The following is a 20,099-nucleotide window of genomic DNA, read 5'->3' as shown; positions in this document are numbered from 1 at the left end:
AATGGAAGTGGCCAGTTCTCCAAAAAGAAGGACAAGCCGTAATTTTTTACAGAATGTATTCACTGTTGTTCAGTTGCTATTTAAAACCCTAAAAAGTATTCTTCTACAAAATGAATTTTAATAAGAATTTGAGAATGCAAATTCATACAATTCAAGCTTTACTTAACACAACCAATTAAATCCAAACTTTCTTTGCTGCTATGATGCTGGCATCTTTTACAATAACTCCAAAGAATAACACTGACAGATACTGCCAACTGTGTGTACATCTTGACATATATGAATGAATGACAAGTTTAAAGAATTCTACAGGTAACCACCATATCCTCTAGCTCTTTAACACAAAGTTTTATGTCCCATCATTGAAGAAATTAAGACATAGAGAAAAAGAATTTTAATTTACATTAGAAGAGGTACTTGTGGCAGTGTTTTTAAAAATAAGTTAACTCTAAGATAAACACAAAGACCTCATCAACTTTAATCCCAACCACTTTTAATTTTTTTTTTCAGCATGGCAGTAATAGGAGCGGTGCAGAATTATCTTGTCTCTGATTTTCAAAAGAATTGGATCACTACTGCTCACTACTGTTAGCTTTGTTTCTCCAACAGGGTCATTCCTCCAGAATGCCGCAGATGGATCACAAACACAGCTAAACATAGAAAGGAAGTAAGAAAAGCTAAGTTGAAGGATCCCATACTCATAAATAACCTTCTTGAATATCAGTCTAGCACTGATTCTCTGCCCCACTGCCAATATGAGGCACAAACAGTTTATCTCATTATTTTTTAATTTTTATTACTTGGTCTCCTCCAACTGGGCTTCCCTGGTGGCTCAGTGGTAAAGAATCCACCTGCCAATGCAGGAGATGTGGGTTCGATCCCTGGGTTGGAAAGATTCCCTGGAGAAGGAAATAACAACTCACTCCAGTATTCTTGCCTGGGAAATCCCATGGACAGAGGCAGCTGGTGGGCTACAGTCCTTGGGTCCCAAAGAGGTAGGGCAGGACTTAGAGACTAAAGCAACAACAACCCCTCCTCCAACTAGAACAAAATAAGCTCCATGTTACAGAAACCTCACTAATCTCCTTCATCTCCATATCCACAATACCTATTTATGGTACCTATTTATGGTATCTACTGTGAATCTGTCTTAGGAATAAAGGCTAGGAGAAACAGGAGTAAAAAGAAAGAGGATACAAAGACTTCCTGTTGATAAGAGAATAATTTCATTTAGACCAAGTGCTCAGTCACTTCAATTGTTTCCAACTCTCTGCAACCCCTATGGACTGTAGCCCACCAGGCTCCTCCATCCATGGGATTCTCCAGGCAAGAATACTGGAGAGAGTTGCCACTTCCTTCTCCAGGGACTCTTCCAAACACAGGGGTTGAATGAACATCTCTTGCATCTCCTGCATTGGCAGGCAGGTTCTTTACCACTAGTGCCACCTGGGGTTTAATCATGGGACCTAGATCTTTTGATAACGCCAATGGCAGCCTGAGTAGAAACACTCTGGACTGTATGTCAAAAGCAATCATTTACACAGCATCTGTTAACAAATTATAGGAGAAAAACTCTGCATCTTTGGAAGAGTAAAGCTTATATTCACTGAAGAGAGAAGACAGTATTTAAAAACATAATATGTAAGTAAATTAAATGGAATCTTAGAAGTGATTAAGAGGTATAGGAGAGAAGAACAGAGTAGGATGAGGAGGATTAGGAAGTCCATAGATAGGGCTTATATTTTTGAATAGGTGGTCAGCTCATGTCTTACTGGAACAGTGCTATTTGAGCAAAGATTTGAGGAGACAAGTCAGGGGCAGTTTGGAGAAAGGAATCAGGTCTCCCAACAAATGGTTTTGCCCTTGAAAACGAAAGTCGTTCAGACTCTTTGTGACCCCATGGCCTATACAGTTCATGGAATTCTCTAGGCCAGAATACTGGAATGGGTAAACTTTCACTTCTCCAGGGCATCTTCCCAACCCAGGGATCGAACCCAGGTCTCCCGCTTTGCAGGCGATTTTTACCAGCTGAGCTACTGGTAAGTCTATCGCAGTCCTTTGTAAAAAGAAGTTAAGCTCAGAAAGGGGATTCTTATAGGAGCCAGAAAACTCCTCATCAGGTCAACAAAGCATCACAGAACTGAGAAGATACCAAATGGTAGTGACCACCTGTCTGCCCTGCCCAAGAAAGCCTTTCCATATACCAAGCAAAATTTTACTCTAACTCAACAACATTAATTACAATTCTACTCCCTTTATGTCCTCATTAAACGTGTGTAAGACTACTTTTTCTTTCAAATGAAAATATTTCCAGAGAGGTGAAGGAAGGGACCCCTATTCTATTTGCATCTGGGATGTTCCCTTCCAAAATGCTGAGGTAGGAAGGCATACCAGGTGTGACTGTGTGTGGGCCACATAATCAACCCTACACTCACCCCTCAAATGAAGCTATTCCCTGGGAAATGTGCAAGGTTTCAAGTCACTAAGACTAGGTTGAAATCCAAACTCTGTACCACTTACATAAAAAGGAAATACCCTCAACTCTCACTGGAATGTGAGTTCATTGCATATTCACAAACACGTATATACAATGGCATATCAACCTACAAGTATTTTCTTTCTTAGCATCATACTCTTAAATTCTTCAAAAGGCAGGGTCATCTCTAACTTACATACTACTATAATCCCAGCATCTGGCACAGTTTTCTCATTAAAACAGATGTACAAAAAAATCAGTGACTGTTATTCATTACTGCCCTGTGTAATTCTCCAAAGCTGGGAGTTTAGGAGGCAAAGAGACACCCCTGGGCTTGAAAAAGAATCTCATTTGAAAATGAAGTCAAATCAAGCAAAAGTTTCACAAATAGAAGATTCAAAATGCTAGGCAAGTTTTTCATAAGCCAAAACTGGCCAGAAAGAAGTATTTTTCCCAGTTTTCTTGATTCTTCTGAGCAAATGTAGTCTATAGACCAATGTGGTCCATGAGATGTGGTCCATGAGCTCTTTTTTATGCAACAAAGTTAGGACAGAAATTGAGAGGAAGCATTTTAAAAATTTTTACCTCTTTTTTTTTTATTGCTGCAATATTCAAGCACATGATTTTGTATTTTATCAAAGCATCAATATGCTATAGACAAAGGAAACAAATCTGGTTGTCCACCATAGTCTGAGAAATCCTGTATCTACTGGCCATCTCCCCCTGATACCCAGTGTCTTAGGGCATCATAATTAAGTGACAGTTCGTTGACATTAACAAAAATACTAACATATGAAAAGTAGGCCTCTTCTACAGACAAGAACAACCTCCACTTAAATATTATTTACATAGGAACATGCAGGCCAAACTCTAAAAACAATTAGCAATTTATTAAACATTTTCAGAAGTCAATCTGCTAATAAATAGGGATCGACTTCCTTTGTTCTTAATACCTTACCAATATTTCATGAGAATGTAGTCAGCAACAATAAAAACTACCTAGCTTTGTCTAAAATTATGGTATCATTATACCATTGTTATATTATCAGGTTATAAAATAGTGGCGGGTAAAGCCCCAAGAAGAAATGCCAACTAGGAAGAGCAGGCAAATAACACCAAGAAACAAGGTGGACTCAGCATTCACCTTATAAAAAAAGATGGCAAGAATGACAGAAAAATTAAATGTTAGGGGAACGTTTTCTGAGAGTTATATCACAGTATCAATTTTATACATTCATATATATATATATATGTATATAAATTGATATGTATATATATATATTCACTTAGGCTTCCGAGGTGGTACTAGTGGTAAAGAACATGCCTGCCAATGCAGGAGACATAAGAGATGTGGATTCGATCCCTGGGTCAGGAAGATCCCCTGGAGGAGGCATGGCAACCTCTCCAGTATTCTTGCCTGGAGAATCTCTATGGACAGAGGAGCCTGGCGGGCTGCCATCCATGGGGTTGCAAAAAGTCAGACATGACTGAAGCAACTGAACATGCATGCACTCATTCACTTAGACATACCTATTATTACAATATAATAAATACAAATGCTGAGACAACTATGTCTATACTTTGCCGGAGAAAAAAATTCAATCCTTATTTTTTTAACATTGCAGATAAAGAAATATTTTAATTGAAAGGAAATTGTTAGCTGACACATACCTATGGTTATAATGGGTAAATCTAATCCCATCCCATCTTCCCTAGAAATCAACCTCAAATAAGAAAATTTTAAAAACAGTACAATAAACTGTTTCATGAAGCCAATAAAGAATCTGCAGTTCAAAGCACAATATAAAAGATAGAAAACAGTTGTATAAAGAAATAATGACTTCTCGGGAAAGGAAGGTCAAACCCAAGTGCCTTTAGATGGGGGCAGCTCACATGAAAAACAAATCAGTCCACTTGGGACACAGTCTGGAGCCACCAGGGTCCATGAAAATTCAAAGGAGGTAAGGACTGAAAATGGTGAATAAAAATGGTCTGAAAACGTTTTTAAACAATGGTTAAACATCTACGTGTTGGACAGCAAGGGGATCAAACTAGTCAATTTTAAGGGAAATCAACCTAAACACTTGTTGGAAGGACTGATGCTGAAGTTGAAACTCCAGTATTTTGGTCATCTGATGCCAACAGTTGACTCATTGGGAAAGTCCCTGATGCTGGGAAAGATTGAGGGTGGAAGAATAGGGTATCAGAGGATGAGATGGATGAATGGCATCACCAATGCAATGGCCATGAACTTGGGCAAACTTCCAGAGATGGTGAGGGACAGAGAGGCCTGGAATGCTACAGTCCATAAGGTCGCAAAGAGCTGGACACGACTGGGCGACTGAAAAACAACAACAAACACCCAAGTGCCCTCAACACCTCCTCTGTTAAGAGGCAATAAATATAAACTCTGGTGCCACTGAACAACCAGAGTAGGGTTCAGATGCCAAGACACCAGGCACAGAGAAGGGCTGAACATAAACGGCTACAGACTGCAAATGGGGCTGAGTAATGCATGCTATGCATTCCAACAGTACTACCCCATCCAACCCCACCCACAAAGTTAGCAGCTATCCTTACAACCTCCCCCCCAACCACTCCTCATAGGCTATTAGAGCAAAGGGTGCCACCAAAATGAGGACCCAGGAAATAGAGAACATGATACAGAAGAGATGGGAAGAGGATTCCCAAAAACATAGTGACAGCGATTAAAAAGATGGTCACGCTGGAGTTCGGAGAGCAGCCACCCCCAACTGAACCAACACAACAAAGGGATCCAGGAGTGAAGATAAACAAATAATCCCAGAATCCAGAGGTTATGACAGTTTTAACTCCATAAAAAATGGTTCTAACAAAAACTTTATACAACTGTTAGAAGGAGAAAAAAGAAAGTATGAGATTCAAAGACAACTAAGCAAATAAAATACATTAACTCCAAGAAAATAAGAAATTGGGGTAAGACAGGAAGCAACCACTGTAACTGGCTCAAGTGAACAATATCTACATGGTCACGGTGGTAAAAATATTGCATATAAATGTAACACAAAAGTCCAACAACAATTTTGGAAGATGAAAGGGGAGAAAACATGAAGAACCTATGAGAAAGTTATAATTTTTCAACTACCTGAATGGGATTTAAATAGATAATGTCTAAAATTGATTTACGAAAAGACAGCAGTAAATTCATATTTAGAAACAAAAGTACACTGCAATCCCCTGATACGTAAACTTAGCATTATTGAGATAAATACCCAAAAAGGGCAGCGAAGGCATTTAGCGTGGTTGCTTCTTGGAAACAGTATGGCTGGGCAGATGTCAACAGACCACTGCTTTTCATTAAGGGCCTTTTCTTGAGAGTTCCCTGGACAGCAAGGAGATCAAACCAGTCAATCCTAAAAGAAATCAAACCCTGAATATTCATTGGAAGGACTGATGGTGAAGCTCAATACCTTGGCCCCCTGATGCAAAGAGCTGACTCACTGGAAAAGACCCCGATGTTGGGAAAGACTGAGAGCAGCAGGAGAAGGGGGTGACAGAGGATGAGATGGTTGGACAGCATCATAGACTCAATGAACATGAGTATGAGCAAACTCCGGGAGATAATGAAGAACAGGGAAGCCTGGCAAGCTGAAGTTCATTGGGCCGCAAAGAGTCGGGTATGACTTAGTGACTGAAGAGCAACAACAACGCTATTTGACTCTAAAGTAGAGACTGGTAAATGACAGGCACCTGGCCAGACATACCTGTCACCTATTTTTGTAAATGAATGTTTGGTGGGACATAGCCAGGCTCATTTGTGTAAGTGCTGTGTGTGCTACGTTCACAGGGTTAACAGCAGAGTTGCAGAGCTCCAACTGAGATCATACAGCTTTCAAAGGCTAACATATTTACTACCTGGCCCTTGCAAAAACAGAAAAATTTACCAACTCCCACTATAAGCCATGTGTAAGAATCACTTTGATTTTAAAAATTTTTGGTACACAGGATAGCCCAATTGGGTTCTCCAGTTCTTCTAGACATCTGTTTCAGTCTATTTGAATGCAATCTCTTCTCTAAAGAATAAGCATTTTAACAGTCTCAACTTTTTGACTTTCTGATATCATTGATGGCAACTGAGTATATTTAGGGTCCCTCAAATTTCCCCATCCTTCTCTCTCATAATGTAGTTATTCAAATATGCTTATTTCCTCTACTGGTTACTTTTGCCTTTAATGAGTAACAAATTTCTATTTTCAATTCCATCATCTAAAAACAGGATCTCTTCACTCCTCAGAATAAAAGATGACATCATAATTCTTACTCTTACTCCCTCTCCTTCTGCCTTTTCAATTTCCATTTTTGTCAGTTTTACCTTTACTTTCACATTATCAAAGTTGAAAACATTTACATTCTCTTCCATAATGACAACCATACTTTGTCTGTAATTTGATTCCAAAAATTGAAAGCTAAAAGACTATATTGACATTTATGGCAACCAAGGAAATTACGTTCCCTGACAAATCAAATAGGAAATGACTATTCGTCATTCCTTACAGCGCCTTTGCCATAACCTCTAAGCCATTCAAACAAGAATGTTCAAATACATTCTCCTTCGTACAGTCTACCCTTTGCCCAAAATTATGTTGGGTTACTTTGATATATGCAAGCTATAAAAGTTGACCTCAATAACAGTATATAATAATTTATCCCAAATATGATTTTTATTCTTTCTATATGGTATATATACATATTATATATATCGTACTATAAATTTATATGGCCACAAACATGTAAGTGGATATAGTCGCATTCAATAGCAAAGCAAATCATGTCCAATTTTGTACAGGTAGGAAATATGAGAATGAGCACAATTACCTTTGATGACAAAGTTTTTAAAAGGCTAATTTTTCTAGGAAAATTATAAATGCCTGGTATGCAGAATATGCAAAGTAAGCCCTTCACATAACTAAACAGCAATAAAGAAGGCTACTATTATTTCCCTATTATGCCTACAACAAATTTCCACAAACTCAATGGCTTAAAACAGCAAATTTATCTTACAGTTCTTCAGGTCTGATCTCTGATGCACATCTCACTGGGCTAAAATCAAAGTGTCAGCAGAGTCAAATTCTTACCTGAAAACTCTAGGTAAGAATCCTTTCCTGTGGCTCTTGCTAGCTTCTAGACTCTTCCCACATTCTTTGGCAGAAAGCCTCCTACCTTCTGCAAAGCCAGGAATGACCAGTCCAGTCTGACTACCTATTCTGCATTTTTTGTTCCACATAAAAGGACCTTTGTGACTACACTGGGCCTCCAGGATAGTCTCCCTATCTTAAAAGGTTTGCTTATTTGTTTGTGTCAGTCACTGAGTTGTGTCCAACTCTGTGACCCCATAGACTGTATCCCACCAGGCTCTCTGTCATGGGATCCTCCAGGCAAGAATACTGTAGTGGGTTGTCATTTCCTTCTTCAGGGGATCTTCCTAACCCAGGGATAGAACCCAGGTCTCCCACATTGCAGACAGATTCTTTACTACCTGAGCCACCAGGGAAGCCCATCTTAAAAGGTAAGCAATCTTAATTCTATATGCTACCTCAATTGTCATTTGGCAAATAGCATATACACAGGTTCTGAAGACTAGGAAGAAGACATCTTTAGGAGCCCATTGTTTTACCTATCACAGGGGTCAAGTATAGCACAGTGTCTTTTTTAAGTTTTAATAGCTCTAACAATTATTCCAAATTAAACAGAAATAAAAATCAGTGTATTTGAAGACCTATATATGTTAGGAATGAAAGGGGTTGTAAATTAGGATAATGAAACAACTGAAAGGTGTATCTTCAGTCTTAACTTAGAAGACCAGCCTTCATGAAATGTCAAGTCACATTCAACTTTTGGCCTGACATTCCAGAGACTTTTACCCAAGAAGGAGCATTAGCTTTTAAATAGTTCAAGACACAACAAAGATATAAAATACAGAGAAAATTTAGGATTGCACATAGAATTAACCATTCAGAACAGATGCCAACTAATTAAAATCAATCAGATGTCACCAGCTGATTACATCAGCCTGCCTATTTAACCTTCAGAGCCACATTTACCAATGGAAAAGTATTTCTAACCAAATTTCCTCTCCTCTATTCTGTTTATTTGGTCCTTTTGCATCAGGGTAAGATTGCCTCCATAGTGAATAACATGTCATAGACTTGGAAAAGGTTTCTTATTTATTTATACCTCCTTCCATAATGAACTTGGAGGTTTATCATCAAATCTTTTTTCCTATACAAGAATAATCAAAATTTTGACTCCTTATAACTACCTCATTAATCATACTTTTTATTATAGTTCTCTGAAATGTTTATAAGTCTTCCACATACTAAAAGACAAACTGCAAAACATAAAAGGCACAGCATAAGACACAGTAGGAATATAAAGGGAATATGCTTTTTCTACTACAAAAGCAATGATTTTTTGTTATTTGTGATTCCCCAGGGGCTGACCAAAAAAAAAAAAAAAAAAAGCCACTAAAATTCAAGACTATATGTGAGTCCATTATAAGATTTAGAACAAAGATGAAAACATGGATGAAGGAGAAGAAAATGAAAAAAGCAAAGAAAGTGAAAAAAACAACATGTGTTGAATTTAAGATGAATCTGGGTGATCCAGGTTAAGACATCTAATAGGCAGATTAACATGAGAATGGAACTCAGAAGAAGGGTCAAGTGGTCAGGACTAAGACATACATGTCTGTAAATCAAATGTACAGAGGTAATATTTGGAGTTAAGGAAAACAGGAAATACTTGGAGAAGTATAGAAAAAATTTATGGAATGCCTCAGAAGCAGCATTTGCAGGAAAATTTATGGACTTGAATACATATATTACAAAAGAAGAAAGAAAAATAAATTTTATTTGTTAAAATCAATAGCAAATTAAATCCAAAGTAAGCAGACGAAAAAACTAGAGTAGAAATCAATAAAGTTGACAATAAGAAATCAATAGGGTAAAAATCTATAAAACCAAGCAGGCTCCTTAAAAAGGAAATTGAGAACTCTCTAGCCATGCTCGCTAAGAAAAAAGAGGACTCAAATGATGAATACCAGAAATAAAAGGGGACATCACTACAGCTCCCATGGACATTATGGATAAACAGCTCTACACTCACAAATCTGATAACCTAGATGAAATGGAGCAATTCCTTGGAAGACAATCTGTCAAACCAAACATACAAGAAAAGATAATCTGAATAGGCCTAATATCTATTACATAAGTTAAATCAATAGTTAATAACCTTCCAAAACAGAAAGCACCAGGCTCAGATAGTTTCACTGGTTAATTTTACCAAGCATTTAAGGAAGAAATTATACAAATTCTCCACAATTTACTGAAGTATAGTTGACTTACAATGTTTTAGGGGCACAGCAAGGTGACTCAGTTATACATATACACATATCATTTTTCAGATTATTTTCTATTATAGCTTATTATAAGGTATTGACTATAGTTCCCTGTGCTATACAGTAGACCTTTGTTGTTTGTTGCATATCTATTTTTTTTTTGCTTTTTTTCCTCCAAAGCTTCAGATGTGTTTTTAATGAGCAGCTATGTTTAAAAACAACTTTACTTTTATCTAGTTTCACTTTTTGTATTTCATATTCAGTTCTATATCATTAGTTTCTTTTCCAATTTCTCCATCCTTTTTTTGATGTTCTTTCTCAAGCCTTAATCAAGCATAGTAGAAAATTCTTTGTATAGATAGATATATAGGATGTATAACATTAACATAATATATATACTTTTAAAAACTTATGAATTTTTGTCTAGCTAAAAAAGCTAAGACATTTTGATTCCACTTGTATGATTTAGTATGAGTAGAATGCTAGATTTCTCCACAATCTTTGTCAGAGGATAGAAGCAGAGATACTCCTTGTTCATAGATAAGCTGTCTCAATATTGTCAAGATTTTGGTTCTTGACAAATTGATCTACAGATAAGATGCAATCTATACCAATCAAAATTCCAGCAAGTTATTTTTGAGATATTGACAAACTGATTTTAAAGTTTATCTGTGAAAGTGTGAAAATGAAATTCGCTCAGTCGTATCTGACTCTTTGTGACCCCATGGACTATGGAGTCCATGGAAATCTCTAGGCCAGAATACTGGAGTGGGTAGGCTTTCCCTTCTGCAGGGGATCTTCCCAACCCACAGATTGAACCCAGGTCTCCACATTACAGGCTGATTCTATACTAGCTGAGACACAAGGGAAGCCCAAGAATACTGGAGTGGGTAGGGTAGACTATCCCTTCTCCAGTGGATCTTCCTGACCCAGGAATCAAACCAGGGTCTCCTGCATTGCAGGCGGATTCTTTACCAACTGAGCTATCAGGGAGGCAAAATACCCAGAATAGTTAACATAATACTGAAAGAGAAGAATGAAGTTAGAGGACTGACATTAGATAGTATGGTATGGACAAAAGAACAGAAAAACAGATCAATGGTGTAGAATAGAGAAAATAGATCCACATAAATACAGTGAACTGATCTTGGACAAAGGAACAATGGCAATGAAATGGAGCAAAGACAGTTTTTTCAATAAATGATGCTAGGAAATGCAGGTCAAGAGGTAACAGTTAGACCAGCAATTGGGAAAGGAGTACATCAAGGCTGTATATTATCACCATGCTTATTCAACTTATATGCAGAGTACATCATGCTGGGCTGGATGAAGCTCAAGCTGGAATCAAGATTGCCAGGAGAAATATCAATAACCTCTGATATGCAGATACCACCACCCTAATGGCAGAAAGTGAAGAGGGACTAAAGAGCCTCTTGATGAAGATGAAAGACGAGAGTGAAAAAGCTGGCATAAAACTCAACATTCAAAAAACTAAGATCATGGCATCTGGTGCCATCACTTCATGGCAAACAGATGGGGAAAAAATGGAAATAGTGACAGATTTTATTTTCTTGGGCTCCAAAATCACTGTGGACAGTGACTGCAGCTATGAAATTAAAAGATGCTTGCTCCTTGGAAGAAAAACTATGACAAACCTAGACAGCATATGAAAAAGCAGAGATATCACTTTGCTGAGAAAGGCCCATGTAGTCAAAGTTATGGTTTTTCCAGTAGTTATGTACAGATGTAAGAGATGAACCATAAAGAAGTCTGAGTGCTGAAGAATTGATGCTTTCAAATTGTGGTGCTGAAGAAGACTCTTGAGAGTCCCTTGGACAGCAAGGAGATCAACCAGTTCATCCTAAAGGAAATCAACCCTGAATATTCATTGGAAGGACTGATGCAGAAGCTGAAGCTGCAATACTTTGGCTACCTGATGCAAAGAATTGACTCAGAAAAGACCCTGATGCTGTGAAAGATTGAGGGCAGGAGGAGAAGGGAGTGACAGAGGATGAGATGGTTGGATGGCATCACTGACTCAACAGACATGAGTTTGAGCAAGCTCTGGGAGATGGTGATGGACAGGGAAGCCTGACTTGCTGCAGTCAATGGGGTGGCAAAGAGTCAGATGCAACTGAGGGAGTGAACAAATAAACAGTCATCTGCATGTAAAAAGTAGAACAGCTGGATACCCACATGCAAAAAATAATAATAATAATAATCCAGGCAGACCTTTTACTCTTTACAAACATTCAGTAGACCACAGACCTAAATGTAAGATACAAAACTACAAAATTCCTGTAAGATAACACAGAGGAGAAAAACTAGATGACCTTGGGTATGTTGATGATTTTTTAAATACAACACCTAGGTAAGAGTCACAAGAAAAATAATCAATAAACTCATCAGAATTAGAAAATTTCCAGTTCTCTTGGCATCGTCTTTTTTTGAGCAGAAGACAAGTCATAGATTGGGAGAAAATAGCTGTAGAAGATACATCTGATAAAGGAATTATGCAAAATACACAAAGAACTCAAATTCAACAGTAAGGTAACATAAACGAGATTTAAAAAAAAATTGGGTTAAAAAGTCTACAAGCAATAAATGCTGGAGAGGGTGTGGAGAAAAGGGAACCCTCTTACACTGTTGGTGGGAATGCAAACTAGTACAGCCACTATGGAGAACAGTGTGGAGATTCCTTAAAAAACTGGGACTAGAACTGCCATATGACCCAGCAATCCCACTGCTGGGCATATACACCGAGGAAACCAGAATTGAAAGAGACGCGTGTACCCCAATGTTCATCGCAGCACTGTTTACAATAGCCAGGACATGGAAGCAACCTAGATGTCCATCAGCAGACGAATGGATAAGGAAGCTGTGGTACATATACACAATGGAATATTACTCAGCCATTAAAAAAAATACATTTGAATCGGTTCTACTGAGATGGATGAAACTGGAGCCCATTATACAGAGTGAAGTAAGCCAGAAAGAAAAACAACAATACAGTATACTAATGCATATATATGGAATTTGAAAGATGGTAATGATAACCCTATATGCGAGACAGAATAAGAGACACAGATGCATGGAACAATTTTATGGACTCTGAGGGAGAAGGTGAGGGTGGGACGTTCTGGGAGAATGGCATTGAGACATGTGTATTGTCATATATGAAACAGAGCACCATTCCATGTTCGATGCATGTGACAAGGGCTCAGGGCCAGGGCAATGGGATGATCCAGAAGGATGGGATGGGGAGGGAGGTGGGTGGGGGGTCCGGGAAGGGGAACACATGTAAACCCATGGCTGATTCATGTCAATGTATGGCAAAAACTATTACAATATTGTAAAGTAATTAGCCCCCAACTAAAATAAATAAATTTATAAAAAAAAAAAAAAAAAATTGGGTTAAAGACCATAACAGATACCTCACCAAAGAAGATACACATATGGCCAAAAAGAATATGAAAAGATGCACTATATCATATATCAGGAAAATGCAAATTGAAACAAAATAGTATTACATACCTATGCTGCTGCTGCTGCTAAGTCGCGTCAGTCGTGTCCGACTCTGTGCAACCCTATAGACGGCAGCCCACCAGGCTCCACTGTCCCTGGGATTCTCCAGGCAAGAATACTGGAGTGGGTTGCCATTTCCTTCTCCAGTGCATGACAGGGAAAAGTGAAAGTGAAGTCACTCAGTCGTCCGACTCTTAGCGACCCCATGGACTGTAGCCTATGAGGCTCCTCCATCCATGGGATTTTCCAGGCAAGAGTACTGGAGTGGGGTGCCATTGCCTTCTCCGACATACCTATGAGAATGGCCCAAATCCAGGACACTGACAATGCCAAATCCAGATGATGATGTAGAGCAAAGAACACACTCATTCATTGCTGATGCAATGCATCATGCAATGCAAAGATAGCTTGGTGATTTCTTACCAAATTAAACATACTTTTATTATCTAACCCAGCAATCATGCTCCTTGGTATTAACCTGAATGAGCTTAAAACATATGAAAACCTGTACATAGATGTTTACAGCAGCTTAATTTATAAGTGCCAAAACTTGGAAGCCACCAAGACACCCTTCAGTAGGTAAATGGACAAGTACATCAGACAACAGAATACTATTCAGCACTAAAAAGGTATTAAGCAATGACAAGATATGGAGGAAAGTTAAATGTATATGGTGGACCTTTGAACAACATGGGTGTGAATTGCAAGTGTCCAATGATATGCATGTGAAAGTCGCTCACTCATGTCTGACTCTTTACCACCCCACGGACTATACAGTCCATGGAATTCTTCAGGCCAGAATACTGGAGTGGGTAGCCTTTCCCTTCTCCAGGGAATATTCCCAACCCAGGGATCGAACTCAGGTATCCCACATTGCAGGCGGATTCTTTACCAGCTGAGGCACAAAGAAAGCCCTTGTGAAACTGATATGTATTTTTTTTCAATAGTAAATATGATCGACAGCTGATTGGATCAATGGACACATATAAAGAAGGCTAGCTATAGACTACACACAGATTTTCAACTCTAAAGCTTGGTAAGAAATATGTCTATCTATATACCCAGTTCAGTTCAGTCACTCAGTCATGTCCAACTCTTTGTGACCCCATGAATCGCAGCACACCAGGCCTCCCTGTCCATCACCAACTCCCAGAGTTTATCTAAATTCATGTCCATTGAGTCGGTGACACCATCCAACCATCTCATCCTCTGTCGTCCCCTTCTCCTCCTGCCCTCAATCTTTCCCAGCATCAGGGTCTTTTCCAATGAGTCAGCTCTTCACATCACGTGGCCAAAGTATTGGAGTTTCAGCTTCAACATCAGTCCTTCCAATGAACACCCAGGACTGATCTCCTTTAGGATGGACTAGTTGGATCTCCTTGAAGTCCAAGGGACTCTCAAGAGTCTTCTCCAACACCACAGTTAAAAGCATAAATTCTTCTGCACTCAGCTTTCTTTATAGTCCAACTCTCACATCCATACATGACCACTGGAAAAACATAGCCTTGACTAGACAGATCTTTGTTGACAAAGTAATGTCTCTGCTTTTTAATATGCTGTCTAGGTTGGTCATAACTTTCCTTCGAAGGGGTATATATACCCAGAGGTAACCATAATTTAAAAAGATACATGCACCCCAACGTACACTGCAGCACTTATTTACAATTGCTGGGACATGAAAGCAACCTGTCCATCAACAGAGAAATGGATAAAGATGTGGTACATCTATTCAATAGAATACTACATAACCATAGAAAAGAATGAAATAATGTCATTTGCAGGAACATGAATGGACCTAGAAACTGTCATATTGAATGAGATAAGTCAGACAGAAAAACAGATATATTGTTTATATGTGGAATTTTTTAAAATGGTACAAATAAACTTATTTACAAAACAGAAACAGATGTAGAAAATAATCTTATGGTTACCAGGGGGATAAGGAGAGAGGAGGGATGAACTGGCAGTTTGGGACTGACACATACACATTATTATATATGAAACAAATAACTAATAAGGACCTACTGTATAGCACAGGAAACTCTACTAAATACTCTGCAGTGACCTATACGGGAAAAGAGTCTAAAAAAGAGTGGATACATGTGTATGTATAACTGATTCACCTTGCTATACAGTGGGACTAACACAATATTGTAAATCAACAAGGAAGGAAGGAAGGAAGAGAGGGAGGGAGGAGGGAAGAAGGAAAGAGAGAAACATGCCCATCAAAATCAATGCTTTGTTGTTGTTGTTGTTCAGTTGCCAAGTTGTGTCTGACTCTTACAACCCCACAGACTGTAGCACTCCAGGTCTCTCTGTCCCTCACCACCTCCCGGAGTTTGTCAAAGTTCATAACCTTTGAATTGGTGATATCATCCAACCATCTCATCCTCCGTCACCCTCTGCTCCTTCTGTCTTCAATCTTTCCCAGCATCAGGGTCTTTTCCAGTGAGTCGGCTCTTCACATCAGGTAGCCAAATTATTGGAGCTTCAGCTTCAGCACCTGTCCTTCCAATGAATATTCAGGGTCGATTTCCTTTAAGATTGACTGGTTTGATCTCATTGCTGTCCAAGGGACTCTCAAGAGTCCTCTCCATCAAAGCTAAACCTCATTTATCCCAGTAATTTCCACTTCTTTGCAATACAGCCTTAGTATGAGTACACACATAAGGTTACTAGCTAGAGATAGACTGTTTCACGAAAGACAGACAAGCAAATTACTTCATTTTGCAGATGAGAAGACTGAGGCCCAGATGAGTGGCACATACTCCCTGAATTCAAAACACTGGCCAGTGGCAGAGTCAAGATCATAGCACAGTTTTCCTAAGTCTTGGACTAGTGAGTTGGAAGTCAATGATCTGTGTAAAATAGAGGGAGTCATAGGCATAGATAATTGGAATGGTTGGAATTTTTCATTCACTGGCTGAGGAATGTGGCCCTTCCTTTCAAAATAAGAAAATCTGCCACTGGGTATAAGGCCACAGCCCTGAACCAGATGGCACAGAAGAACCATGCCAGGAAGAAAATCCTTATTCCTTTGGCAGAGCCCTTCCAGACCTAACAGGAGCCAAACAGCTGTAGGGTGGGGCTTTCCAGGCAGGTCTCCACCCTTCATAAGGTCCATAGTCACAGCCTACACAACATATTCTTCAAGCCCCTACACCTCTTAAAAATTTTATATATACAATATATTGTGTTTTTAAAAATCATTTTTAAGATCCAAGAGTGGGGACATTTTGTACTTTCTAAGGAATTTTAAAAGGCTAGATTAAAGAGCAAAGTCAAAAAATACCAAGATAATAATAGCCATAAACACGATTAACACAGTGCAGGGCTCTGAGGCACCACTCCCCCAAATTCCTAACATTTCTTAATTGGTACGCACATTTTCTCTGTAGTCTTCCTCAGGAGAGCAATGGGTTTGCTAAAACTCAACCCAGCAAATATGTACATCAAATATTTACATATACCAAAGTTCCTATTAAGCCTGAGGCTTTTAAACTAATGCCCAATAAACATGATGAAGAATAAGGTAAAAGGAAGAGAACAGGAAGATACTGATTAGTTCTGGGAGGGCCTCATTTCAAGTAATCCTGTATGTACTCACTAAGGAGCATGGGAGACACATTCCTATTGCTTCTGCCCTCCCACATTCACGTATCTTACAGAAAATTACTATCAGGAAACGTAGCCAAAGAAATCAGCTTGGCTGAGTCTAAGTTCTCAGGAGCTATCTGCCTTAAGTTCTTCAGAAGGATTTCAGCAGAGCCAATATGCACTTGTACAGAAAGTTTCTTAAAAACCAGAATCAATTTTTAAGTGTGGAAATAAAAATATCCTTTCAAGGTAAGTACTTTTATATAATGCATTCCCAATCGTGTCAAACAGGAAAATCTGCATTCCTCAATACATTGCACAAATGATCAAAAGTTTGCCTTTAATGACTAACTTACAGGGAGAGTGGTGAGCCTTTAGTAACATGGGCTGACAAGAATTTTCTTTGCTTTATGTATTTGCAGGCCACAACTTCTATACTTTATTTGGTATATAACACAGTAGAGACTTTCAGATGAAAACAATATAGGTACTTCTCCATTACTTTAATGATTCTAACACCTGAGAGCAAGCAACGGATGCTTTCTTCCATATTCAGTTTTATCAACCCAAATACTGTCTGCCTTTTCATCTACTTTTGAGATTTGAGTATAGAGCAGATAATTCAGAGATGTAGAAGAACATACAGCATGGTGACTGCAGGTGATAATTCTGCACTGTATATTTGAAATTTATGAGATTAGATATTAAAAGTTCTTATCACAAGGAAAAACAATTTTTTACTATCGTGGTACATGTTAACGGGACATTGTGATTTCACAATACATACAAATACTGAATCATTGTGTTGTATCCCTGAAACTAATATATCAATTATATCTCCAAAAAAGAACTGAGATTCTTAGAGTAAAAATCTGTTGGTATGATTAACCAATGAGCAAGGTTTTTAGATAGCAATGAGGTTAGAATACATCAAAGCAACAATATCAGCCTCAGATTATTAATCAAAAATTCTATCCAATTAAGGCCCTTATTTTTTGAACATGAGCTTGTTTTCTGTCATGTCTGAATGTTAAAAAACAAGATTGGTGTGCATTTTGTTTCTCATCTGCTGTCCATGGCTTGGACATTTAAAAATGTGTTTCACAATTTTAGTTAATGCACACATGCCAAAAAACACGTTTCTATAATTTCATTCTACTGAAAATGTAACTGTATATAACAGCTAACAGTAGGACTGCTAAATGTCTAAGTCCCAAATTATCATAATAGTAATAATTATTATTATTTTAAAAGCAGTTGTTATCTACTGTGTGTGACACATTATAGAAGTTGCTTTACACCTAATGAGATTAATCTTCACTACAACCTTTACAGGTAAGCTTACTAACAATAACAATCTTATACAGACAAGAAAGTAAGGCTTAAAGAGGTAGTATATCTCATAGAAGATCCAAGAGCTTATGAGTGAAGAAACCACGTCTGGAAACAACAAGCTCAGGTCTAACCTAATATTTCAAGCGTATTACAGCTTACCCATCTGCCTTCAGTTTCATGTTTATATATTTAAATAAAAACAAACTAATGGAATAATTTCCTTATTTGGTAATAAGTAGACCTATTAGAAAAACAGATATGAGCTTAGCTTCCAGAAATATATTTGACCTTAACACTTCTGTTTCACAGTATGAATGTAAATTCAGCAAATATCATTAAGTACTGATACTGCAACCAGGGATAGGGGTGATATTTTTCACCAAAGTATTAAAATTCATTAGAAGGATACAGAGCTCAAGCTAAACTATGGGGAACCTCAGGAGATGAGTGAAATCACAATTGAATAGCAGGATGGCAGGACAGGCAAAGACAGACAAAAGGGGATGCATTAAGTCCACAGGCAGGACCAGGCTGGGAACAGCTCAGATTAAGATCATGTCACCTACTCAAAATGGTAAACTGAGATGATGAATTACTAAAATGCGGCAAATGTATAGGTAACTATTTGCTTAGTTTTGGTGCTTGGATAAAGGAGAAAAAAGTAGCATAGCTCTGCTTCTTTATGGTACTTAATGGTTTTGAGGTATGAATGCAAATCTGATAATACAACCTAGGAATTTACAAGGACCTACCATACAGCACTGGGAACTCCACTCAATATCCTATACTTACCTAAATGGGAAAAGAATTGGAAAAAGAATTAGATATATATATATAACTAAATCACTTTGCTGTACACCTGAAACTAACAGAACATTGCAAATCAACTATAGTTCAATATAAAAAAAAAGCAAATAAATTATTTGAAGAAAATAAAACATATGTACTAGAGCAGTAGTTCTAACACTTGTGGGAGTCCCCTAGACCTTTCAGGGGACAGAAAGTCACAGCTACCGCCACAATAATTCTATGATGTTATTTGCTTTATTTAGTGTGTTGGCCTTGGGATTGATGGGTAAAGAGGCCCCATATCTTATAAATAGTTATTTTATTTTTACTACCACTCATTCTCAGCTTAAAAAAAGAGTTTCTCTCAAGATCCTTGATGATACAATAAGCATTATAACTATTATTAAATCTCAACTCTTGAATATACATCTCTAATATTTTGTGTGCCAAAACAGAAAACATCCATAAAGCACTTATGACAGATGACTGTACTAAGGAAAAGAACTTGTGAAATCAAGTTGAAAGCTGACATAATTGCCATCAGGCAACAGTATTTTCACACGAAAGAATGACTGATAGACAAACTGGATTTTCAGACTTTAGTGTTTGGAAGACAATTTCTTGAAAATAAAGCAAGCTTGTCACTTCAAGGAAAATGAATAGCATTTATGATCAATAATGAAACTCCAGCTCTGGGATGAAAACTAGAGTTTCAGATGACTTATACTGACCACAGTAAACTTGACAGCTTCCCAACACTTAAAAGACTTTTCTGACAATAATGGTGGCGATATTAATATGATAAATCTGATATCATATGAGATTATGCTAACATCTGGAAGACCTGCATGACATCTACCAATATTTTCCAAGGGACAAAGAATAATGTTATGAAATCATACATGAGGAAAAATAATCCATCCAAAATACACAATAGGCCAATGGATTTTAGCACAATATTTAAAGTTCATTGATATGGTTTCAGTTTTCTCCTTGCAAAAA

General features: G+C 37.9%; 1 protein-coding gene across 13 annotated transcripts in view; it reads right to left on the bottom strand.

Moving 5' to 3' along the window:
* PARD3B (par-3 family cell polarity regulator beta) overlaps window positions 1–20,099 on the bottom strand; it is a 1,110,743-nt gene that overhangs the window by 974,034 nt on the left and 116,610 nt on the right. Inside the window, exon 1 of one of the 13 annotated variants that reach the window (XM_081577747.1) lies at window positions 7,591–7,745. The exons of the other annotated variants lie outside the window; for them this stretch is intronic. The gene's annotated coding sequence lies outside the window, so the exon portion shown is untranslated. Of the gene's footprint in view, window positions 1–7,590; window positions 7,746–20,099 lie in introns of those variants that run through there. 13 annotated transcript variants of the gene reach the window in all.

This window comes from Giraffa tippelskirchi, chromosome 3, assembly GCF_054371585.1.
Source record: "Giraffa tippelskirchi isolate mGirTip1 chromosome 3, T2T-mGirTip1v1.2.pri, whole genome shotgun sequence".
Classification (NCBI taxonomy): domain Eukaryota; kingdom Metazoa; phylum Chordata; class Mammalia; order Artiodactyla; family Giraffidae; genus Giraffa; species Giraffa tippelskirchi.
This window is presented reverse-complemented; position numbering and strand designations above follow the sequence as displayed.